This window comes from Trachypithecus francoisi, unplaced genomic scaffold (genome assembly GCF_009764315.1).
Source record: "Trachypithecus francoisi isolate TF-2019V2 unplaced genomic scaffold, Tfra_2.0 Lachesis_group11, whole genome shotgun sequence".
In the NCBI taxonomy this organism is placed as follows: domain Eukaryota; kingdom Metazoa; phylum Chordata; class Mammalia; order Primates; family Cercopithecidae; genus Trachypithecus; species Trachypithecus francoisi.
The window spans coordinates 57,890,862-57,916,682 of record NW_022681456.1 but is presented as its reverse complement, the minus strand read 5'-3'; the positions used below and the strand labels follow the sequence as shown (position 1 = coordinate 57,916,682).

Below are 25,821 nucleotides of genomic sequence, written 5' to 3'. Positions count from 1 at the left end.
TGAGGTGAGAGGATCACTTGAGCTTGTGAAGTCGAGGCTTCAGTGAGCTGTGATCACACCACTGCACTCCAGCTTAGGCAATAGAGTAAGACCCTGTTTAAAAAAAAAAAAAATCTATTGGCATCTTTTACATTGATGTTTATGAGACAGTCAGTCCTTTTACTTGGAGTTTAAAGGTAGATAGAAGGCCCTTTAATAAATAACTGCTTTCTGCCCTAACCAAGCTCAGAACCAAAAGACAGACAGACCTGAATCTGAGCCCACTGAAGATCATAGCACACCTATTGTTGATCAAAGTGAAAATGAAGGGTGTATCTCCACTTTGCAGCCTCAGTAGATTCCTTATGTGCCACCCCATCACACAGCCTTACCCCCAATCACTGGCATCACTTGCTGTCCACAGACATTGCCCAGAGCAGCAGCTTGCTTCATGGCAGAGAGGGGATGAGAATGCATCCTTTGAGTGGGCAGACAGACAGGAATAAACAGACATGCAGGAGCGTAACTGAGGATACTCATTAATCAAATTCATTAATCACTGAAGTCTTGCTCCAATGAGCATGACTAAAGAGGCCAAGAGAACCTGGAAGTATTCCTTCCCATATCTGCCTTCCTAGGGCATGGAGTAAATTACCTGTTCCTTGTGACTGTTCCTCTATGGAAATATGATGCATGGGGAACAGATGCACTGTGGGTTTTTTGTTTTAAAAAATGGAGAAATGAAGGGCTTGTTCTAGAAATCTGAGCCAATAAGGATTGATTCATTCTTTTTTTCTTTTTTTTGATATGGAGTCTTGCTCTGTCGCCCAGGCTGGAGTGCAGTGGTGTGATCTCAGCTACCTGCAACCTCCGCCTCCTGGGTTTAAGCAATTGTCCTGCCTCAGCCTCCTGAGTAGCTGGGATTACAGGCATGCACCACCATTCCCTGCTAATTTTTGTATTTTTAGTAGAGATGGGGTTTCACCATGTTGGTCAGGCTGGTCTTGAACTCCTGACCTCGTGATCCACCTGCCTTGGTCTCCCAAAGTGCTGGGATTACAGGTGTGAGCCACCATGCCCAGCCAATTCACTCTTATATTTATACTAATGGAAAACAACTAAAGGAGAAACCTTAGAACATGATACACAGATGCTTAAAGATCCTATTCAACGTATCGGCCCAATTTGGGGATGTGTGTATGTGTATATATGTATGTGTGCACATAAACAGGCACAAACTCATATATTCTTTTAATCCTATGGGTCAGTGTGAATCTGATATGGTGGTTCTTATATGGGGAGGAGGGCACTTTTGTCACCCTAGTGGATAGATATTTTGCACTGTCTGGGGACATGTTCGGTTGTCATAATGGAGAATACTACTGGCATCTAGTGGGTCATGGCCAGGGATGTTGCTTTTACAGGGCACAGGGCAGCTCCCCACAACAAAGGCTTTCCTAACCTGAAATATCAAAAGGGACAAGCTTGAGAAACTTGACATCACAGTGGTAGGGCAGAGAACACCAACCCAAACTGAATATGCCATAGACAGCACATGTAACACAGTAACTTTATTGGCCAGACCACATCTGTCAATGTAACTGATCCATACCGTAATCACAGGAACACTATGAACTGTAGATGTGAGATGCAGGCAATGATATACTTTGTTAATTTACCCAGCTGCCTATGCTTGCTAATGTCCCCAGAAAATCATTTTTTAGATTTAAAATGTCAACTTAAAATATATCCCTCTGTCCTAGCTCCACTCAAACCTCACTAAATGGAAGTACTGGCCTCACCTCCTGGACTCAATTTCCTTCTTCCTAATTCAAATGGTCTCTGATATTACCTGCATGCCTGAGGGCTGCAAGCAGGCTTTATGTATGAGTGACCACAGGGCTAAAGATCTTGCCATCAATTAAATCCCATCATTCCTTTCTGCAGACCTCTAAGGACTCTTCTACCCTCCCCATGCCAGGTACAGTGGGAGCTAACCCAATAATGCCAGATAAGAGAACAAGTGATCCAAGTAAAATTATCAACAAATATACAAAAGGGCTGGCAGCATCATATGGGAGCCATAATACCCTCTTCTTTCCTGAACCCAAAGTTGCAATATTTGAAAATACCCACAGGCTTTCTTGAAAAAAAGAAAAATGCCTCTTGAGACTCCAATCCCAGTTGAAAATTTAGCTGGCAGTGAAGAGCCTATCCACTAACCTCAAGGTCAGCTAAATATCTAGTCTTTTTTCACAGCATGATCAAGTTTTACATCCTGTGTTTGGCAGGGAGGGATTTATTTAAACAATATTTATATTATATTCTTAAAATAAGCCTGAGCCTAGGGGAAAAAAAAAAAATACAACCCAATGTCCATAGCAAAACACCAGAGAGCTGCTGGGTGGAGAAGCTATGGCTTAGGTTTCAATTTAATTCTTATTTGCTCAAATGCCAAAGTAATTTTTCCATGAGGAGAATGAGGTCATTCTTCAGAGAAAGGGATCACTGTCTCAAAATTCATATGACCAGGAAACACAAGACCAATATAATGAGAGGTTTCAGAAATGTGAACTAAATAAAGTAGACTTAAGATATAAATCTGTACATGTGACTTAAGCCCAGAGATACATTAACAGTATACCGTGAATCCTTTGCTTTTTTTCTAGAAAAGCATATCCTCCCATGCCCAGCCCGCCCCATACCAAAGGGTCCCCTACTGTTACACAACAGTAGGGCTTTTCCAAACAAACCACATGGGAACCACACCAATGGGCTGGTTCCCCAGGGCTTTCTTGGTGCCTTAGGGGAGCCAAGTCCCTGGTTGGTTTGGTGGGGTCTTGAAATAGATTAGGACATCTGCCCCGAGTTATTACAAATATAGAAATACCAATGATAGCATGCAGGCAGAGGAAATAGAGGTGCCACAATATCATCTGTTTGCATCTGGATCCTGTATTGCCTTGACTACTTTTCCAACTCACACAGGTATACAGTATAGCATGAGGATAAAGAGGAGGAGCTAGTTCAAATTCCAGCTTTGCCTTGTCCCACACATTTGACTCTAGGAAAGTTATGTGATTCTCTGTTACTTAGTTTGCCCATCTTTCACACAGTGAATAATAATATTGGGCAATTGGGCCACCAGGATTGTTAAGAAATAATATTATTATGAGTTAAGCATACAACCCAATATTTGGTAAGTTTGTAAATACTATTTAATACTTACTACACTAACTTTTATGGTCCACGATTTGGATTGAAAGATTTAAAAAAAAGCAAAAGACTAGAAGACTTCAAGTATTATCCAGCTCAGACCCACTTTAGGAAACAGGAGCTCAAGGAATCTACGTGATGCATCCATAGTTACATAGCTTGTTAACAACAGGATGAGATTAAAACCCAGGTTCCTTGACCCCTGGACCAGTGCTCTTGTGGGGAGGAATGGTGTAAAAATTTTCAAAGACATATATTAATCAATTCTCCAGCCAGGGAAATTGTGAATACTTTCATGTAGTAGAAGCATGTCTTTTAAAGTTTGTGGCCTGCATTCATTCAGCCAGACCAGGCATTAGTTGCAACGGAAACAGCTGGTCCAGCCGGGACTTGTCACACAGTCACCCTGAGCCTCTAAACGAGCCATTATCTGGCAACAGCAGATTGGGACCATCTGTCACTGTAGGGCACATATGGCCCCACTAGTTTGCAAGAATAAGGTTGTCACAAAAGGTCATTAACTATGCATCACTTTTTTGTGATGAGCTCTAAGCAGACACAATGATCCTCCCATTTTATTTCAAATCCTCTAATTCTCTTCAGCACTTAGAGAAACTGAGGCCAAATAAATCAGAAGTCTTCGTGCTATGGTCTCTAGCAAATCCCAGAAAGGGTTCCATTTATTTGCTTCCTTTCCTTTTGAAGAGTTTAAGTTCTTTTGAAAACATATTTTACATTCTCTTTATAAAGAATCCCAGAAAGACTGAAGGTTTGTAAATAGTGCCTAATGCAACATAAAGACAGGGTTTGCTTTAAATATACCTGAGAAAAGTAGAAAAACAAGGGTGAGCAAGGCCAACTATTTGGGATAGACAGAATTGTAACAACAGAGAACACAGTTAAGAGAGAATCATACCAAGACATAACAAGTGTTGGCAAGGGTGCAGAGAAACGGGAACCCTAGCACACTGTTGAGTGTCAATTATTATAGCCCTTATGGAAAAGATTATAAAGGTTGCTCAAAAAAATCAAAAACAGAATTACTATATGACTCAGTTATCTCACTTCTGAGTATTTAAGGAAATGAAATCAGTATGTCGAAGTGATATTTGCACACTCATGTTCATAGCAGCATTACTCATAATAGCCAAAATAGGGAATCCACCTAAGTACCCATCAGTGGATGAATGGATAAAGAAAATGTCCCATACATACACAATGGACTACTTTTTTAGCTTTAAAAAAGAAGGAAATTCTGCCATTTGCCACAGGGTGGATGAACCTGGAAGATATTATGTTAAGTGAAAAAAGCCAGGCACAGAAAGACAGATATTGTATGACCTCATTCATGTAGAATCTAAAAAAGTCGAACTCATAGAAGTCGAGAGTAGACTGGTGGTTGGTTACCAGGGGTTGTGGTGTGGTAGGAGGGAGATACTGGTTGAAAGACAGAAAATTTCAGTTAGATAGGAGGAATGAGCTCAAGAGATCTACTGAACAATATGGAGATTACAGTTAATAACAACATACTATATTCTTGAAAATCACTGAGAGAGTAGATGTTTAAGTATTTCCACTACAAAAAAGTGTGAGGTAATTTATATGTCAATTAGCTCAATATAGCCAATCCTCAATGTATATCTATTTTAAAACATCATTTTGTACACTATACATATACATAATTTTTATTTGTCAATTAAAAATTAATTCATTATTTTTAAAAAGAAAGAATCATACCTTTCTTGTTTGGTTTCTGCAAACAAATACAAGGACAATTACCTAAAAACTACTAGACTTTCAAGTGTCTTTTTAAAAACATGCTCAGATAAAGAGGTAGTGCTTTTAAAATATGGCTTCAGATTCTTTGATATTTATTTTGATAAAAGGTCAGGTCTATGTATTGTCATCATAGTTACGGGCGGCCTTGTGATTACTTAACCTAACAAAGTAAGGTAGAAGTGATACTATATGACTTCAGAGGCTACATTATAAAAGGCCATGCAGCTTCCACCTTATTTCTAAACACACTTATTCGTTTTTATTCAATTTCAATAGCTTTAGGAGTATAAGTGGTTTTCAGTTACCTGGATAGATTGTGTAGTGGTCAAGTCTGAAATTTTAGTGTCATTCAAGTAGTATACATTGTACCCATTATGTTGTTTCTTATCCCCCACCTAGAGTCTCCAATGATGGTTATAACCATTCTGTATGCCTCTGCTGCAAAACACATTCTTTTATTATTTTTTATAGCTGAGTAGTATTCCATGGTGTATATATGCCACATTTTCTTTATGTAGTCATTGGTTGATGGGAACTTAGGCTGGCAATTATCTTTGCAATTGCAACTTGGACTGCAATAAACATATGTGTGCAGGTATTTTTGTGTTTGTTTTCTTTTTTTTTTTTTTTTTTTGATACAATGATTTATTTTCCTTTGGATAGATACACAGGAGTGGGATTGCTGGGTCAAATGGTAGACCTTCTTTTAGTTCTTTGAGACATCTCCATACTGTTTTTCATAGAGCCTATACTAATTTACATTCCCACCAGCAGTATATAAACATTCCCTTTTCACTACATCCATGCTGACATCTATTGTTTTTTGACTTTTTAATAATGTCCATTGTGGCAGTGTAAGGCAGAACACACATTAACTCTTAAAGCCCTGCCCCACCATGTAAGACATTTAAATATCCTGAAGCCTCCAAACTGTGGGGTAAGCCTAACTCACATGTAGAGTTCAGACTTGAGCAGGGGTTCCAGTTGATAGTCCTGTCTGGATCTAGCCTTCATGTCATCCCCATCAGGGCACTCTAGATAATTCCAGTCTTCAGTCATACCATTCTTCCCAGCTGAGGCCCCAAATAGAACAGGGCAGAGACAAAGTCATCACTACTTTGCACTGTTTGAATTTCTGACCCACATAATCTATGAGTAGAATAAAATGGCTATTGTTTTATACTTCTAAATTTGGTATCGTTTGCTATATAGTATAGGAAAATAGCTTATTGCAAGGCAAGAGTAATGCCATCTTGAAGCAAAACCACCATAATGACTGATGTCCGACTCCTGTAGCAAGGTTAAGAAACACCTATAGTATAGATAACCCCTCATAAAGAAACAATGCCTGTAGCATAAATAACCCCTCATAAAGAAGAAATGCCTGTAGCATAGATAATCCCTCATAAAATACTTAACTAACTTCCCCAGTGATGAGTTTCACAAGAGGGTTGAAGACATTACCAGTTGCACATTTTACCAAAAAAGCTTGCTAAAAAAGGAATACTCTCTGGAGGGAAAGTATGGGGATCCACTGTCTAGAAGCCATCCCAAGACACGGTTTCTGTTCCTAAGTTTCTCTTTTTTTTTTTTTTTTTTTTTTTTTTTTGAGGCGGAGTCTCGCTCTGTCTCCCGGACTGGAGTGCAGTGGCCGGATCTCAGCTCACTGCAAGCTCCGCCTCCCGGGTTTACGCCATTCTCCTGCCTCAGCCTCCCGAGTAGCTGGGACTACAGGCGCCCGCCACCTCGCCCAGCTAGTTTTTGTATTTTTAGTAGAGACGGGGTTTCACCGTGTTAGCCAGGATGGTCTCGATCTCCTGACCTCGTGATCCGCCCGTCTCGGCCTCCCAAAGTGCTGGGATTACAGGCTTGAGCCACCGCGCCCGGCCCCTAAGTTTCTCTTAAATGTTCTTCAGTTTCTCTTAAATATTCCTCTCAAAGAAACTGCATCTGTTAGCCTCCTTCTTCAGCCTCTCAACTCCCTCAGTCTTTGAGGTTAGGTTTGCATAGACCTGCATGTATAGTCAGTGTCCTTTCCCTGTATTTCCATTGCCCCTCATACCTATCTCCAGTCACTTAACCCAGGCTAAGTGATGTGCTGAAGCCAGGGACCCAGGCTTATTCACTTTAGAATGCCCAGGGTTAGCACAGTGCCCCATTTATCAAAGATAGTCAACAAATGTTTGCTGAATGAATAACCCAAGGCATGCTATGGGAATAGAGATTCCCAGTCTTTGCCTGCAGAGATTCTGATTCAGGAAGCTCCCCAGTGATTCCTGTGTGCAGTTATGTTGGGAGACACTGGCCAAGAGGTTAACAACAAATTCCTCCACGTGGCATATGAAGTCCAGCATAATCTGACCCCTACTCAACCCTCTAAACTCACCTTCTGCTACTCCTTTGCTTAACGCATCATTCCACAAACACATCTTTGAGGCCTCCTGGTCCCTGGATATTCTGTTCCTTACACCAGAAATGCATTTCCCCCAATGAACTGTGTGGTGAAATCATCTGCTCTTCCCTGGGCATTCCCAGACTCTCCTTACAAACATAGTCAGTGTCCTTTCCCTGTATTTCCATTGCCCCTCATACCTATCTCCAGTCACTTAACTCAGGCTAAGTGATGTGCTGAAGCCAGGGACCCAGGCTTATTCACTTTAGAATGCCCAGGGTTAGCACAGTGCCCCATTTATCAAAGATAGTCAACAAATGTTTGCTGAATGAATAACCCAATGTGTTTCCTTTCAGCTCTAGCTGCCAAGAAACGCAGAGCCAAATTCAGTTACCAAGTATAGTAATTAGCTCATCCCAGGTGCCTGGTAACATCTGCTCCCTGCTTCTTTGAGATGGTCTCTGTTCTCTTTTTTGCCCTAATTGTCCTATTTCACATTAGGTTTAATTTAGTATGTTCTTTCACATCCTTTTGAAAGAAGGTGGGATATAAGTTCTGAATAAATCATTAGATACAGAGTTCCTCAAAAGACACCTGTGTTGGGATAGCATAAGAGTAAGGGGGGAAAATTACTGAAAAATATGCTATGTTTCTCAAATCAAATGATTAATACTTCTTCATGTTTTCTTTAATGAATGAAAATAAATAACTGTGAGGAAATACCCACTCAGATGAAAGCTTATTCATTTAGCAAATAGTTACTGAGCACCTACTTTGTATAAGGCATCCTGACGACATGAACAACGAAGACATAATTAACATCCTAGCAATCAAAGAGCTTACTGTGGGGTAGGTTAGAGGAGACTTGTATATAAACACAATCTTGCCAATTATAAAGTGATCATGTCTATACTAAGAATGCAAGAAGAGAATGGATTTCTACCTGGTACAGTCCGAGAAGGCTTCACTGAGGTCATACAGTCTGACCTGGGCCTTAAACGACGCATAAGATTTAGACATGTAAAAAAGCCTTGGTCTTAGAATGTTTGCCTCTGTCTAGCTTTTTTTACATAAGAATATATGGCAAACTCTGGGTTGGCTGGATAAGACTATCTAATACTTATCGAACTCTCATTTAATATAATTCCTGGTGTAATGTATGCACCAGGCATTATATTACATGGCTTATTATGTTTTTGGTCTTCAAATAACCCTACGGGCTAAACAGATAAAGAAACTGAGCCTTAGAAGTTACATGACTTGCCCAAGGTCACACAGCTACATGTGCCAGAGCTGAGACTCAATCGAAGCAGACTCTAGGGCTTTACACTTAAGCACTCCCAGACACTTATTCAAGAAGCAAAGATTTATACCTGGGAGCAGGAGATGAGACCAGAAAGACAAGCTGAGGTTGGATGGCAAAGGCCTTCAAGGCCAATATAAGAACTATGACTTTCATTCTGTTAGCAGTGCAGAGCCACTGATGACTTTTTAAGAGGAGAAAAAAATGATAAATTTTGCAGGCACTGTAAGATTAATGAAAGAATTACTAAGTGAATCAACAAAAGAATGGTTAGGGTAAATTAATCAAGCATCAGCATAATAATAGATTGAAGGAGAGAGATATTGATAAAATGAAACCAACAGATTTTTTAAAAAACAAACAACAACAACAACAAAAAAAACAAAACCAGGTAACAAAGGCCTGAATGGGACAATGAGAGAGAAAAGAAAGAACAAACATGGGAGAATGATCAGACATGGAATAACGTCATGCTCTGGAGCAACAGAAAGGATGGTGACGTGAGAAAGAAGCACGTGGTAGGGGTGTAGGGGAAGAGATTCAGAGGCTAGCAGGAACCTCATGGAGCTGGTCCATAGGATGAGGTCAGGAGAGAGGTCAGGGGGAAAAACAATGGAATTAGAAGTCATCCACATAGAGGAAATCATGAAAACCATGACATGAAGAAAATTTCCAAGACCAAGTATATCAAGGTAAAATATGGAGAAACACAGTGTAAGATGTGAGGAGAAGAAGGGGAAACAGAAAATGCCAGGTGGTAGAAATGAAGCCAAGAAGAAAGACATCTTAAGATGAAGGGAAAGTGAGGGGAGGAAAGGCAGGCAGGGAGGGCACTGAGAAAGAGAAATGACAAAAGGCCATCTAATCTATTAAATGAGAAGCGACTGTTAAGACAGGTCATGGTAGATGAAAAGGAAAAAGTCAGCTAACAAGGAGGTGAAGAATGCTGGAAACCGATAAAAGTGTAATACAGGTTGGGGGCTGCAAACACAGATGGGGCCAGACAGATAACACACAAGGATAAAGCAGGCTGAGAGCAAGACGATCATGCAGCACTCTGGGTCTTTCACGTCCCACATTTGACAGAGGCATCAGTACAGGGAAATAATTCTGTATCTAATAATTCTGTATCTAAATAATTCTGTATCTAAAACAAGGGTGCAAGGCAATGATAAATGGCAACTGACACTTCGTCTCAGTGTCGAAGACAATAGGGAATGGTGGGGTGTGTGGTGAGCTAGAGAACGTATGCCCCATCTGAAGGCAAAAACAGAAACTCAGCTCCAACAGACTATTGTCGTGTGAGAATGCGGGCCCAGTGTTACCAGTTCCCCAATGTGTCCAGAGAAAGAGAAATTTAGATGTTTATGCAAATCTCCTAAATTTTAAACATTGGAAAGAAAACATGACATAGGCCAAAAAAACAGGTTTTCAGGCATAATCTAGCTCACTGCTTGCCAGTCCAAGACCTACTGAATTCACTATGACTCCATTAAGTTTAACAATGAAAAAATGAGAAGGTAGAATGGTGATTTGCCAGAATGATAGAATTGGGGGAAAGGCTTGTTGTTTGTTTTAGGATTAGGAAGAACTGAGCATTTTTATTGGCTAACAGGAAAGATAGCCTAATGATTTTATTGGCTAACAGGAAAGATAGCCTAATGAGAAAGAGATTTGAAGTAGCATGAAAGGGGGTGCAAACTAACATAACAAAGGTTTGTTTTATTGTGTTGGTGTCACTATGCATTTTTTGATTAAAAATCTTTGTTAAGTACTATTTAGAATTAATTGATCAACAAGAAGTGACAATCATATGAAACATGCTATTGTTACTTCATTTTGTAAAGAAGCTGGCCCCGCTGGCAGCCAGAATAATTTTATTATTGAAACAAGTGCTTGTGATGTGCTAACGGGGACTGTCATCATAGATAAAGAACATGTCACTGAGCAACTAGCACTCCTCTTTTCAAACAATGCAACCCCCCTTCCGTGAGAAGGAACTTGGATTTGGTACTAACAATTCCCAAGTTTCTTATCATTTGGAGACTGGTTAATGTCTTCAGTGTGCCAAGAAAATAAAGCCAGAATGTGTCCAATTGTCCTGGTAAAGCTGCCAGTTCTTGTCGTCCAGCTTGGCTCAGTAAAGAGAGAGGAGGCAAAAGAGAGCCACAGACAGTCTGTAGATTTCAGAAGCCATGGCATGAGGGACATGACTCTTGGGCTGATGACTGGTCCTGGATTCTGAAAGCCCATCAATACCTCCTCTTTCCAGATGAGACTAAGGCAAATTCAGATGGCACAAATACATTATCAAATTAATTTTATGTATTTTCCAACCCAGTCTCATAGGAAGACTGGAGATCTAGTGGACAAAAAAGGAAGGAAGGGAGCGAGTCATGGAGGCATGTTCCTTAAATGCCTTTCAAACCCTCTAAAGGAATAATCCACCTCTAGTATGTTGGTGCTTTAAAATATTGACTTTCTTCTCCCTGGTTTTCATGGGTCCTACCCTACATACCCAAATTAATTCCCCATTATTCCTAAAGTATGTTCTCTGCTCCTGCAGGCCAGTTAGAATGGTGATATCCTACAAAGACAACATGTGTTTATTAAATATTTATAGAGTACATATTATGTGCCAGACACTATACTGGGTGATGGAAATCAATAGTGATTGACATAATCATGGTCCCTGCCCTATTAATGCATACCAGGTTCAGTTCTACTTCTGCCATCACTCATATTCTTCTCCGCAGGGATGCTTACCCTCCTTCTCCCTGCCTAGAAATACTCCACATTCCTTCTCTTCCAATAATCCTTCCCCATATATCACCAATTCATCAACTTCTTCTCTGAACCTCATCAGCTCTTATGAGCCTATAAAAGTAATGCAGCATTTAATGATAGACTTCCCTGTGTCACCTACCCTTGTCTCATGAACCTTGTCTCCCCAGTGAGGCCATAAAGCCCTTGAGGGAAGAAACCATGTCCTTTATTTCTTCTCTGCCTTCCTTATGGACTAACACAAAACTTGGTGCATTTTAAGAATGTATTGCAGATGATTACTTTAAACATGAAATTTAAGAGTAGTTCATTAGCCCTTTGTATTAGTTCCCTATGGCTGCTGTAACAAATGTAACTTAAATGACTTTTTAAGTCACAAACTTGGTGACTTAAAAACACAGGAATGTATTCTCTTATTGTTTTGGAGGCCAGAGTCTGAAATCAGTATCATCGGGCCAAAATCAGGGTGTCAACAACATGGCCACACTCCTTCACGAAGCTCTAAGGGAGAATTTGTTTCTTGCCTCCTCCAGCTTCTGCTGGCTATCCGCATTCTTTGGCTTGTGGTCATGTCATTCAAGCTTGGCCTCTATGGTCATGTTGCCTTCTCCTGTTTTGTCTGTGTCAAACCTCCCTCTGCCTCTCTCTCTCATAAGGATGCCTGTGATTGCATTTAGGGTCCACCTAGATGATCCAGGATAATCTCTGCATCTCAAAATCTTTAAATTAATCACACTGGCAAAGGCTCTCTTTCCTTGTAAGGTATCATTTACAGGTTCCTGGGATTAAGGCCTGATTTCTTTGGGGTCCATTATTCAGCCTTAAATTTAGAACTTTTGATTTAATAAATCTGTAGCAAACAACCAAACAAAGTCAATTAAAATCATGAAGAATAGTCTCTGTCTTATCCAGGGATCTCTTATCCAGGAAATTTAAATATACAACAGCTAAGAATCAGAAAATAATGCAAAATAGATATCACAGAGTCTGCCAGTAGGAGAGACATCCCAGGGTTAACATTTTTCAGAAGGATTCACTATTGGGAAAGCAAGAGTTTGAAATAAGTTAAAAGCGTATTATTTTTTAACATGTCTCTCAGGATTAAAAGAAGACTATTTCAAAGTAAGATACCTGGGAAGACCATAAATTCAGATTACATTTTTCCCAGGGAAGAGAGTCTTCCTAGTGGTATTCAGCCACAAAACCAATCTTTTCCCACCTAAAACTGCAGGTAGAGATATTATTCATTCCCTTTAGGAAAGTGGTAAGACAATTCAGGCCAGGTAGACCACAGGTCAACTGTGTTGTTTAGTATAGTTTGGACCTCAGCATGACCAGAGAAAAACTCAGCCACTGGGGTTATTGACTGTCTGTTCAGGAGGCTAAGACAGAATCCCTAAGAAGATGCATCCTTACGAAGGTGGAATCCCAAAGAAGATTGCCTAAAGTGTGAATACAGTTTTAAAAAAGATGAAAGATCATTGGGGAGTGTGGTCTAAAAAGCAGCAAAATTCTAGTTTTTAGAGTTCGAGTTGTACAGAATTGAGTTGTGCTCCAATAACTGACATGATGCAAACCCAGAGGTAGTTTTTAAGGTCCCTGCTTGCATGTACATGAAGAGACAGTGAAAAACTTCAGGCCACAGAACTCTGAGGTTCGGGAACAACTCTCTTATAAGAAGGCACTGCTGGTCAAACCAACCCAATCAACATGTAATTAGTTGAAATGTTTACTTAGTTGGCTTAGTTAATCTAGTTATCTTTCTCTTAGCAAGATTTAGGTATACTTAGTTACTAGATTTATTTTTAATGTTCTAGTGAAAGAATACCATTCATGGTCCACAATAAAAATATAAATCCTCAGTGGCACCCAGCCATTATCCATTCACCCTGCAGGTTCCTCTAGTGAACTGGTGCAGGAGAGCATCGCCAGGGCCCACAGGTGTCACTGCTTTTGAGCTGGTAAAGGTAATGACTACCCCGAGTCATCAAGAACAGGGCATATTGTGGTCTACACTCTTGTTGATAAGGCAGGAAAGTACATAATGCATTTTAAAATAATTTTCCACAGACACACTTTTTTTTTAGTGTTTTTAAAAGAAATTTTTTTTTCAGCTATCTGGAAATTTTTCTTAGGAGAAACAGCTCCCCTGAAGAAACCCGATCAAAGAGACAATTCTTCACTCTCATTGATGTGACTCAAGGCAACTTCCTCTAACTCCTCAAGACCCCAATGAGGATCTCAGTTTAATTCTCATCTTAGTGCGGACTTTAAATCATTTTCACATCATAACACGTCAACTGTTTATCTACCCTCTTTAATCTCAGTCTTGGAGCTAGAAACATAAACATTCTTCACGAGGCAGCTTTGTTTGTCCAGACCCTGTCCCCTGGAAAAGTTATGATCAGCAGGAAATGAAAACAACCAGCATTGCTTTTGTTTTCACAGATATTGGTGACATTTTGAAAATGGAACACCTAAAGCCACATCAAATCCCAGACCTCATTCTGACCAAAATCCGAATTGAGGAACTTCATGCGGAACATTAAAAACTCAATTGTCTCCAGTTACAGCTGAATGAAAAGCTCAGCTTAAAACTGGCAATGATTTACTTCCTACAAACATGCTTTGTTTCTGGCTAACTTGTCAGCTCATAAAAAACGCCTCTGTACAAGCAGCTGTCTCATTCAAGATGCTGAATCCTTTCATGGTCGGCAATACAAATGTGTTACACAGTACCCAGTCCAGGACCCTTGCTCTAAAACCCTGGCCCAGAGTGTGGGCCTCTCTGCTTCCCTGGTATGCCTTTCTTCTAATTTGATGACTTGCATTTTCAATAAATGGTTATAGAAAATGCCATGCTCTTCATGGAATCCCCTCATCATGCTGCTTCCCAGAAGCCTGTTTATGGAAAAAGCCGGCCCCAAGGCAAAACAGAGGCGGTCTCTGAAGTTTCCAATTCTTAATCCTAGCTCTTGCTCTTAGCGGGTTTTGGCCAATTTAATGTCTTTATATCTTTAAATGTTTCCTTAGTGAGTTGAGCAGCTTGCAGTGACCACCCTGAACTAGCCTGCTAGGGAGAAGTCAAATCAAAATTATGGGAAACCATTTTGCAAATATAAAGCAGTTGATGAATAACTATAATATCCTTCCCAATGAGCCAGTAAATAAATTGATGACACATCTGAGATGCCTCATTATTTCCTGGATTCTTTAGAGAGGCACTGTCAACCTAACTTCAATGTCAATGGTAATATATGCCACTGTACAGACTGGAGAGGTGGACAGTAGCTTAAAATAAGTAGCCCCTTTTACTATTCCTGATTCTGCTTTGCTCATGTTCCTTCATTCACCCGGAATGACCTCTTTTCTCATTGCATGCTGCAAGTCTTCTCTGAGAACTAGTACACACTCCTTCCTTCAAAGCTCAATCTCTGTTAAATTTTATTAACTCCGACCTAATAGGAAGACAATTCCAGGTGCTTGAAATTCTCAGACGTAATTCCCAGTTTTGACATGCACTGGTGGTGTGACCTAGGAGACGTCACTTCACATCTCTGAGCTCCAGTTTTCTGAACTATTAAAATAGGACTAGGAGTGCCCTCCTTGAAATCATAGGATCTTCCCCATCCAGGCTCATTTTGGTGTACAGTTAGGGGATCAGTAAAGATTGAAACAATACAGTTGCCCTGTGGCAGGGTCTGTTTAGGTCCTTTCACCGGAGCCTTGGGTTGATTCCTGACTGAGCAGAATATATAGGAAACATCTTGGTTGAGGCAAAAGACATTCAAAAATCTTTTTTGAGTGTATATTATGTAGTAGATATGGTTCCATAGTGGTTATGGGCTAAATTGTGTTCCCTTAAAATTCATATGTTTAAGTCCTAATCTCTAGAACCTCAAAATGTGACTGTGTCTTGAAATATGGTCTTTAAAGAGGCAGTTGAGGTTAAATGAAGTCATTAGAATGAGTCCGAATTCAGCATGACTGGTGTTTTCCTAAGGCCAGCTGATTTGACACAGACGTATGAGGAGACAATATAAAGACACAGGGCGAAGACAGCCATCTACAAGCCAAGGAGAGAGACTTCAGAAGAAACCAACCCTGCCGACATGTTAATCTTGGACACCTAGCCTCCAGAACTGTGAGGAAATAAATTTCTGTTGTGTAAGCCGCCCAGTCTGTGGTATTTTGTTATGACAGTTCAAGCAAACTAATAGTCACTGACCTCCTACTTTTCAGAAACCATCCCCCACTTAAAACATCTACACAATTTCAAATTTAATGGACTTACTTCACTGATTTTTTTGTTGTTTTTGTCTTTGTTTTTGAGACAGAGTTTCACTTTTGTCGCCCAGGCTGGAATGCAACAGCACGTTCTTGGCTCACTGCAACCTCCGCCTCTCGGGTTCAAGCGATTCTCCTGCCTCAGGCTCTCGAATACCTGGGAACAAGTATGCGAGCCAACACACCCAGCTAATCAGAGTAACTTTTTTAAACCCAATTTCTTACACTAATCAATGACACTCAGCTGTTTCATCTGGAACCACACAAGGCTTAGCCTTGCCTAAACCATCAGGTCCTTTCAGAGATTCTTCTTACCACTGAGACATCTAACCTCCCTGACCATGTACTCTTCTTAGCATAGCACGTTCTCTACTATGTATCCTTTCTCTCTCTTCCTCTCTCTCTCTCTCTTTTTCTTCTCTCTCTCTCTCTGAAATCCTGTGCTGACCTCAGGTCTCCAAACCATAGGCTAGAAAAAGAAGCCAAATAAATTTGATGCCTGAGAAGATGAAGATGATTCACTTTTTTTCTCCAGAGTTCATGACTTTGGAGTTGTCTCCCCTATGCACAGGGAAACAAGCCCTGGGAGAAGTAAGTATCTCTTACAGATGATTCATACTACCTTCCACTCTCTCTCTCAAATTTCCCTGGATTAGAGGAAGAAGAGAATGAGGAACAGCAGGAGCAGATCTCCCATCTACCAACCACTCCCCCCACTGCAATAAGATGAGACTCAGGGAACACATTTGAGTAATTTGAGTAATTAACCCCTTTTAAGTTAGGCAACAGGAAAGGACGTCCAGGACAGGCACTTAACCAGCCTCTCCTCTCTGGCTGATACTGGTGCCAACCTTGACTCCTCTCTTAGCTTTTCACTATCAACACTTGGCCCCAGGGCACTAATGGAGTAAACCAGCCCACCCTCCTATCTACTGGGATGCTGCATCCACCTTTTCCCCAGCACAAGTCCGATAGCACTGAGTGCATTTCACAGCTGTGTATATAGACTTGTGTGTGTTTTGCTTTGACTGTAAAGCAAGGTCTAGAGTGCTCCTGTTTTATTAATGTTTAGATGAGTGTCCTGGAGCCATGGAGTGAAGCTGAATTAAAACTAAGAAGTATCATTTAGCTTTTTATTGTTATTTCCAACTGAAAGCTACTGTAATTGTTAAAGTACCTACACAGCACCTTACATTTGTATTATCCTTTACAGTTTAGAAAGCACTTTTGCACACATTTGATCTAATAACCCAGGGCAATTTTTTGTTATCATGTTATCAATGAAAAATTGAAGTTTGGGGAAGTAAATGATGTATGTGCTCGAAGTGTCACAGTTACTAAGTGACAGAGGTGGGACTCTACCACAAGTCTTCTAAAGCTTCTGTGTTCTGTGACCTATAGCAGGCTTTGGAATTTAAATATAGAGATCTGAGAAATATCCATACTATGCCAGACACAGTAATAAGTGTCTTCATATATTTGATCTGATATAAACTCCACAGCAACCCTGAAATGATCATAGGACTACAAAATATTTCCATTTATCCAGATACATGTGTACTGCATGAAGAGGGCTGGGGAAGAGGATGAGTAATGGTAATAAATGAGTCCAGAGAGACAAAGATAATTAGATGAGTGTTTATTATTTCCATTTAACATATAAGAAAAAGGAGGTTGAAAGAGGATACGTGAATAGCCAATGGAAGAATTTTAGTTGGAACCTAAAATTCCAAAAACAATGAATTGATCATTCCAAAAGCAATGATTCGATTCACCAACACCTAGCTGAGCTCTTCTGAATTCTAACATCTGTACTGTTAGCAAAAGAAGGTGATGAAAGGTAACCCAAGGAAGATCTGAAAATAATTGAAGTACAGATGCAAAAATACCAATGGGCACTGCCTCATACACAGACAATTATGCAAAATAGTCCAACTCTGGTAGAATTAACCTCATACCAACTAAGGGAGCAGCTTAATATCTCCTCTTGTCAGAGATTTTTCCAGATGAAGGAATTAAAGACAAGCCCGAGTCAGAAGAATAATAAAGCAGGTAAAAACTTGTATTGAACAAAGACAGAGAACCATTCTTGTGATTGGCAAGCCATTGGTCACGGTTCAGTAACACAGTGAGATGGTCTCGTTCCCTCTGTGACTCACATGATTCTCTTCCAGAAAGACTGGCTGCCAGGATGTGAGTAGCCAGCTCAAATAATTGCAGGGTACTCTCTGCCACTGGGACTCTCGTTTCTGTAAAGCTCACATCTCTCACTAATCAGAGGAGGGTTTTCACATGACCCAGCCAAAGAACCCGCCTTTGACATCTCAGGCAAATTAAGGGGAGATTTTGAGAAACAAGTACAGGAAATTAAGATTCTGGTGGAGCTGCTTAGCTTATTTGAGAGGAGAATATAAACATAATAACTTACATGCCACTGTCAGTGTTAAGTCTCTGCTTGCCTCATCTTAATTAATCCTCACAACAACCCTACGAGGTAAGTACTATTATCCTCTACATTTTAAAAGCAAGAGCACAGAGACACAGAGAGATTAAGTAACTTGCCCAAAGCCACACAGCTAGTAATGGCAGAGCCAGAATTCAAACCCAGGTGTGCAGGAGAGAAAGCAAATTCTGTTTATTAGAGCATCACATGCCATCATCCTAGTTTTAGGGTCTCTGATGAAGAAGAGAGAAGAGACCTGGACAATCAGGGTGCTTTCCTCCCACAGTACCTTACCTTCTCCTAGTTCCTACGTGAGCCCCTTAGCAATTCCGTACAAACAGAGAAGAAACTAGAAATGATGGGGAAATTGAATACAGCAGTGATATCACAACTGTTCACTCTATACATTCATTGTTTTCTCCATCCCTGTTCTCCATCTTTTTTGACAGGGAGAGACCAGAAGTTTCTACTAGGAACCTGTAGTTTAAGCAAGAAGAAAGTAGAAACTGCATACCAAGTGTGGCAACCTCCATGACTGGACCCGCTACCTCCCTGATCTACAAGGATCCCAGTTACTTAGCATTCAGGGTATCCTATCAGCCAGTCTATGCAGAGATGGTTGTTCTTGGGCTATTTCTATAGATTCCCTACTTCATTTGAATTTATTTTGCCTGCATGTCAGTTTCAGAAAAATCCTTTAATTAATTATATATTTTAAAGTGCTTGATCATGTGCCATATAGGGACAGGGTACAATTTTTTAAATCAATGAGGGGAAAAATCACTTATAGGGCTTATGAGCTGGAACATTTGTGTTTCACATATAAAAGGGGGGCTAGGAAAGAAATACCCAAGCCCCAAAATATCCAAACTCTACAAGTTTGCCTAGATGGGGTTTTGCCTTGCAATGAAGTTTGTTGTGAAAGCCCCCAGAGGTTAAGAATGAACCTGCTCAAGCATGGAAACCTCAGGAAGTAGGAAGGAGTGATTGGCCCCTAAAAAAGCAGAACCAGAGATCTCCATCAAAAGTTATCTTGCTGCCTGGAGAAAAAGGTTATCCTTTACCCCTCGGTTATTGAAAGAAGTAAACTAGTAAAAACACAAGAAAACCAAAACACATGTGCCAAGGTCACAGCTGATTTGATCAGTCCTGCTTTCCTACAGCCAGACAAGTCTGGGTGTCTGGCAGACTCAGGCTTCTGCTCTGAAGTAGGGAGAAGGGAGGTTGTGGGCATTTCCCCGCTGTAAAAGGAAAAGCCAATGCAAGAGAGAGTGGGAGAGTAATCCCAGCTGCTCAGTCCAGCACCCTGCACATGAGTTTCCTGCCTAATAATTGCACAGCAGCTACAGCATAAATAACAACAGTAGCAGGTGGCAAACAGAGGATAAAAATAACAATAGGGCCGGGCATGGGGCTCACGCCTGTAATTCCAATACTCTGGGAGGTCAAGGCGGGCGAATCACCGGAGGTCGGGAGTTTGAGACCAGCCTGACCAACATGGAGAAGCCCCGTCTCTACTAAAAATACAAAAATTAGCTGGGCGTGGTGGCTCATGCCTGTAATCCCAGCTACTTGGGAGGCTGAGGCAGAAGAATCACTTGAACCTGGGAGGCAGAGGTTGTGGTGAGCCGAGATCCAGCCATTACACTCCAGCCTGGGCAACAAGAGTGAAACTCTGTCTCAAAATAAATAAATAAATAAATAAATAAATAAATAACAATAGCTACCATTTGTTTAATGCCTACTGTGAGAACAGGTCTTTCACTGGACATTTTTACATGTATTATCATATTTTTTCCTCATAATCTATACGATAAATGGTGTTATCCTTATTGCACAGTTGAAAAAACTAACAGAGGATTAAAATACCTAGGTCAGAGTTGCATAGTTAATATAAGAGTCAAGATTCAAACCCAGGTCTTTATGAATCTAAGGTTTAGGGGAAACCATCACTAGCACTCAAGTTTGCCACTGCTTTCTGAGAATCAAGAAGCTGAATGAATCACAAATCTCTACCACCAGTGATTCCAGCTGCCTGCCACACCACAGCAAATGATTTCCAGGGGATTACCTAGAGATTGCTACAAAACCTCACATCCCGTAAAGCCTTTACATCTACCCTCTGTTGCTGGAGGAAAAAAATGTGTATCATTGTGCTCCTCTTCTGGGTCCAGCTCTCTCACAAGTGCCTTCTAGTGACAGAATCTACGTGGGACCACTACTGGCAAAGAATTCTGAAAATGTAGTTCCCAGGCTACTAGCCCTGTAATAAAAGGAAGTCGTAGAATAGAGAAAGAATGAATCTACATTGCCCAAAGGCATAGTCAGGGATATCATTACAACAATCTGGAATCTAGGAAAATGTGTGGAGGTAGTTATAATCCACTACTGAAAACTCTATAATGGGGAAGGCATGGCTGTACTTTAATGGAAGCAGCTGATGAACCAAAACACAGACGGAATATTTTGGCCACTATTTTGCACCCTGGCTAATATTCTCAAGCTGGTCAAGTACTTTTTTGCAGATTCAAAGCTTCAACAGCCTCCGGAAGGAAAAGAACGTACAGCTGAAGTCTCTTTCCAGCCCTTCTTGTTCCTACCAGAGTCCCTTGTGAGAATCCTATGCACCAACAGTTTTAATTATTGGTAAAAGAACTCTGGGCTCTATTTTCCACTCTCAATGAAAATTCCTACCTGCTGGCTTCCTAACCCACTAAAAGCACTTTTCTGCTTACTCTAATTTCTTGAGGAAAGGCTTTAATTTTAATGACTGAATTAGCTGAAATGACTTAAGAAAAATTTGGGTTAATTTTTAACTTAATTTCAATGATTGCAGTTACATTCTATACTTATATCCTGAGGGCAATTACTTCCAATATTTATAACTCTTTCTTGACTCCATATTTCTCAATATTATGCTTATACTGCTAGTTCTTGATTTTTCCATTTAGATGTTAGGTATTGACTGTCTATTATAAAAAATGAGGACTTCGCTTTCTTATTATTCAACATACACACATACACAAGCATACAACTTGGCTTTTCATTCATCCTCCTAAAATAATGTTTTGAGTTAAGTCAGTATTCAGTATTACATTATTATGATCAGATGACATTTATTCACAGCTGCGTCATGTAGTTTTCTGTTACCTATTTCTTTTCTCATAAACTTTTTTGTTTTCCTTATCTTTTTCCACCTTGCTTAAATTTTCAGTAATCACTAAGTCATTGGCAACCTTTCTAACATAAGGAATAATCAATCTCCTTTCAACAGGCTGAAACATATCTCTTGGTATTATATTTTCTTGGAGACACCTTCAGGAGAGTGAATACCAACGGAGATTCCAAATGGAGAGATACCAAAATACAAGAAAATATGAAACAGAGAAGTATGTTTTGCTCTGGGGGAACAGCCACTCTCCTGAAGGTATCTCCAAGAAAATATGCTACCGAGAGATATGTTTTGCTCTGGGGGAGCGACCATTCTCCTGAAGGTATCTCCAAGAAATATGTTTGCTCTCTGGACTTACTGCCCAGCTACCATTCTGAGATAACCTGCTAACAGCAGCCAAGGACTTGGACAATGTACCTCATGAAATGTTCCTGGGCACTCCCTTGAATCTCCTCTCCCCATGAGGTGGTGGTGGTGGTAGTGGCGGTGGTGGTAGTGGCGGCGGTGGTAGTGGCGGTGGTGGTAGTGGCGGCGGCGGCGGTGGCGGTGGTGGTGGTGGCGGCGGCGGCGGCGGCGGCGGCGGCGGTGGCGGTGGTCGTGGCGGTGGTGGTAGTGGCGGTGGTGGTAGTGGCGGTGGTGGTGGTAGTGGCGGTGGTGGTGGTAGTGGCGGTGGTGGTGGTGGCGGCGGCGGCGGCGGCGGCGGCGGTGGCGGTGGTCGTGGCGGTGGTGGTAGTGGCGGTGGTGGTAGTGGCGGTGGTGGTGGTAGTGGCGGTGGTGGTGGTAGTGGCGGTGGTGGTGGTAATCGTTATGTTTTCCCACAGTTGGGCCAGAGATTCCCCTCCACATTCTGCCTACCCGCTGCTCTTCTCAGATGATCCCACATGTCTCCTGGGCATGTGAAAGTAGGGCGCTGGTGTATTCCAGAACCTGAGAGCCTCCCAGTGCCCCTGTGGCCAGTATGTCTGAATGGGAAATAATGGAGAGATACCAGAATATAAATGTGTGCGAAGGGTTTCCAAGAAGTTCTTATCCAAACCATTTCTGGAAATAGATGATAACATTATTTCCTTAAACCCAGGATGCCAGAAAAAGAGAGACAGACTGTAATAAATGGCACGATATAAAAATTAGTTTGAAAATCCCAGTGTTTTTCTCTTTTTCAAGCCAATTGCTTTGTGCTAAATGATATCACCACGGATCTATGAGTGAGTTCTGTGTAGGCCCAGTGCCCAAAACCTTTTTCCAAATCCATTTTCTAAAATCACTGATGAGGCCATTGCTTCATGGAGTACGGACTTTGGCTCCTTTCCTCAAATTCAAATATTAGATAATAAATACGCTATCACAAAAGTTTGGTTAGCTGAGGCTCCCTGGAAAGCCAAATAGCAAAACTGAAAAAAAGCACAATTTTGCCATGTATTCCATGGGGAATACAAAATGCAACTGATTTAGACCTGGAGTGAGTGTCATTTCTCCCCACTGCACACAGAACACAGCCGAACCCATCATTCTATAAACATTTATATATACATATACATACATATGGACACACACACACATATCTATATATAGTAGTATGAACCATAACATCAAGATTAGCTAACATTTTAATCAGTAACACTCTAATAAATGGTATTTGTGCCCTACTAAAAGTAGGGCAATTGATTAGCAATAGATTTCCATGAGCCTCCTTCACCCTTAAAAAAATTATATAAATCAATTTTAGAAGACTTTTATGTTCAAAGTACTTTTCTTAGGTGACGAATAACTTACACACAGTAAGATATATAACTATTAAGTACACAGCTTGATGAATATTTACATATGTAAACACCCATGTTACCACCATCCAGATCAAGATATAGACTATTTCTATCATCCAGAAAGTTCCTTTATGCCTGCATGTTATTAGGTTCATTTTTAATGGTAAACATAAGTTATTGCTAACTTTATATTATGACAATATTTGATTAAACAGAACTCTGAGCATTCCAGGTAGAAAAGAAAATGAACATTTATCGAGCAAATGAAATTTTCTAAGCACTTTGACATTTCATGCTAATCCTGTTAGGTGTAATTATCTCCACTGAGCCAATGAGGAAACTTGGGCTCTGAGAGCTTAAGGGGCCTTTCCAATGTCTCTTTGTGTGTGTGTGTGTGTGATGTAGGTCTTTAATTTTTAAAACTGCAAAACAGGTTCCAAGATGAGCTCTTACTGATGTATATGGTGTAGTACAGTACAGCCAAAACCACTGCTTATGACCTCTCAAATACTCACACATCAAGGCCAGGCACAGTGGCTTATGCCTGTAATCCCAGCACTTTGGGAGGCCGAGGTGGATGGATCACTTGAGGTCAGGAGTTCGAGACCAACCTGGTCAACATGGTGAAACCCCATCGCTACAAAAAATACAAAAAATTAGCCAGGCATGATGGTGGACACCTGTAGTCTCACCTACTAGGGAGGCTGAGGCAGGAGGATCACTTGAACCCAGGAGGTAGAGGCTGCAGTGAGCTGAGATCGTACCACTGCACTCCAGCCTGGGTGACAAAGTGAGACCCTGTCCCCCAAAAAATATTTACACATCACCCAGTAGTAAGGAAGGGTTATCATTCAGAGAGGTTTTTCTGAAATAATCTATTAAATTATAATTATAAAGAAGAAATGTTTATAAATTTTTATGAAGTTATAAATTTATAAATATAAAAGTATAAATTCATATGGAACTGTTTAAACTTATTCATATAGAGCTGTTTTAACTTCTTGTTTAAAGAAGTTTCCCTCTGAGAGGATTACAGACTATGTAATCTGCTACATGTGATTTCAGATAAATGATAAATTATACCTAATGTGTAAGTATAATAGAATCAATTTTTGATATTTAAATTATTCTAAAACCTGTTGAGTGTGAATACTCTTAAATCTTTCTTTTCTGTTTATGCTTCTGGCTGAGAATGGAAGCAGGGACAAAGGCTTCAAATGACTGAAATTATTCACATGGTTTCTTGTGACTGACCACTCATAAAGTATTTTTCTCCAGAGTCCAAAGGCAAGATAAAAAGTCTCTGACTTGAAATCAGAAATCATCTGCTGATCTGCGAGCCACAGCTCGAATATTGCCATAAACCTTGGAAGGAGGATTTCCCAAGATTAGGTTGCAAATGGCAATTCTTGCCATCTTGATGTTTTGGAAGAAGCCAAGGATGTGAACTCTAACATCAGCCAAAACTATCCGCGTCTGTGTCACATTCTCTATGGTGAATTTGGTTTTTCCTCCTTTGCCAGCAATTCTTCCTATTGCCCTGGATAAATGGTCTCCCTTTAGGGGTTTAACATCTGTAATTTCAGAAGACTCTAGGAAGAGGTCATCCAACCTGATGAGGGCAAGTGCATCCTCCACCTAAAAGCCTAGAATAAAAGCTTTCACAAAATCAGCTGCTGTTGTCAGAGCACTAACATCCTTGGTTTCTTTACAAGTCCTGATTTCTATATTCCTTGATTTCAAGTTAAAGTGTATCTGAAGTCCCCAGTGTTCCACAATAGGAGTAAACATCTTCATCTAGTTTTCTTTCAATGGTGTGTATCTGTTAGCTGAGACTGGAATTTTCCTTGTTTCTTCTTTCCCACTCAGGAGCCCGTCCCCACAGAGGGGTGGGAAGACGGGCCTCTTCGCCGGCCTGGCCTCCTCTGTGTCCATCCAGCCCGCATCCCCGCCCTCTCCCGCTGCAGACAGCTGTTCAGCCTGTTGTTTCTTCCCCGGCCCTTGCGGGTGACCTGGGTAAAGCCCTCCTCTGACCCGGCGCTCTGCGCTTCCATTTCAGATTCCATCCCCCCTCCAATGTCTTACAGTCTGTAAGCAGCTCAAGTCCTTTGTTTTTTCTTTTTCTTTTTTTTTTTTTTTTTTTTTTTTTTTTTGTAGACTGAATCACTTAAGCCCAGGAGGTAGAGGTTGCAGAATGAGACACTATCTCAAAAAAAAAAAAAAAAAAAAAGAATAGGAGGGGAGAAGAGAAAGATAGTGCCCATACCTTAACTATGCCTTAAAAACAAAAATATGTTGTTTTTTTAATCTCTTTGAAACATCTTATCTTTGATATTGATTTTCAAGTTCAGGGCGAGGAATAAAGGAAGAGTGTTAACTAGACTCAAAATGACCTGCAATTCACCTGATCAACAAGACCAGGAAGCAAGTGGCCCAGGTCATGGGAGTAGTGGTTTTGTGGGACCCTGGTTAGTGGTCCTTAAAGGGTGATTTTTGTGACCTCAGGGGTTTGTGATAAACCATCCCAGTTTGCTTGGGGCTGACACAGTTTTAGCAGTGAAAATCCAGTGTCCCAGACAAACTGGGCTCGCTGGTCACCCCATGCATAGGCACCGCCTTTCGAATCACCTTAACAAAATGTTGATTTGATCTTTTGGGAGTCCAAAGGATGCTTAGGAAAGTGAAGAAGATCATAAATGTAAA

The 25,821-nt window shown here is 40.7% G+C and overlaps 1 pseudogene; it reads right to left on the bottom strand.

Annotated features, from left to right (window-relative positions):
* Window positions 1-24,332: 24,332 nt before the first annotated feature.
* Window positions 24,333-25,184, bottom strand: LOC117091018 (annotated as a pseudogene).
* Between the last annotated feature and the right edge of the window lie 637 nt (window positions 25,185-25,821).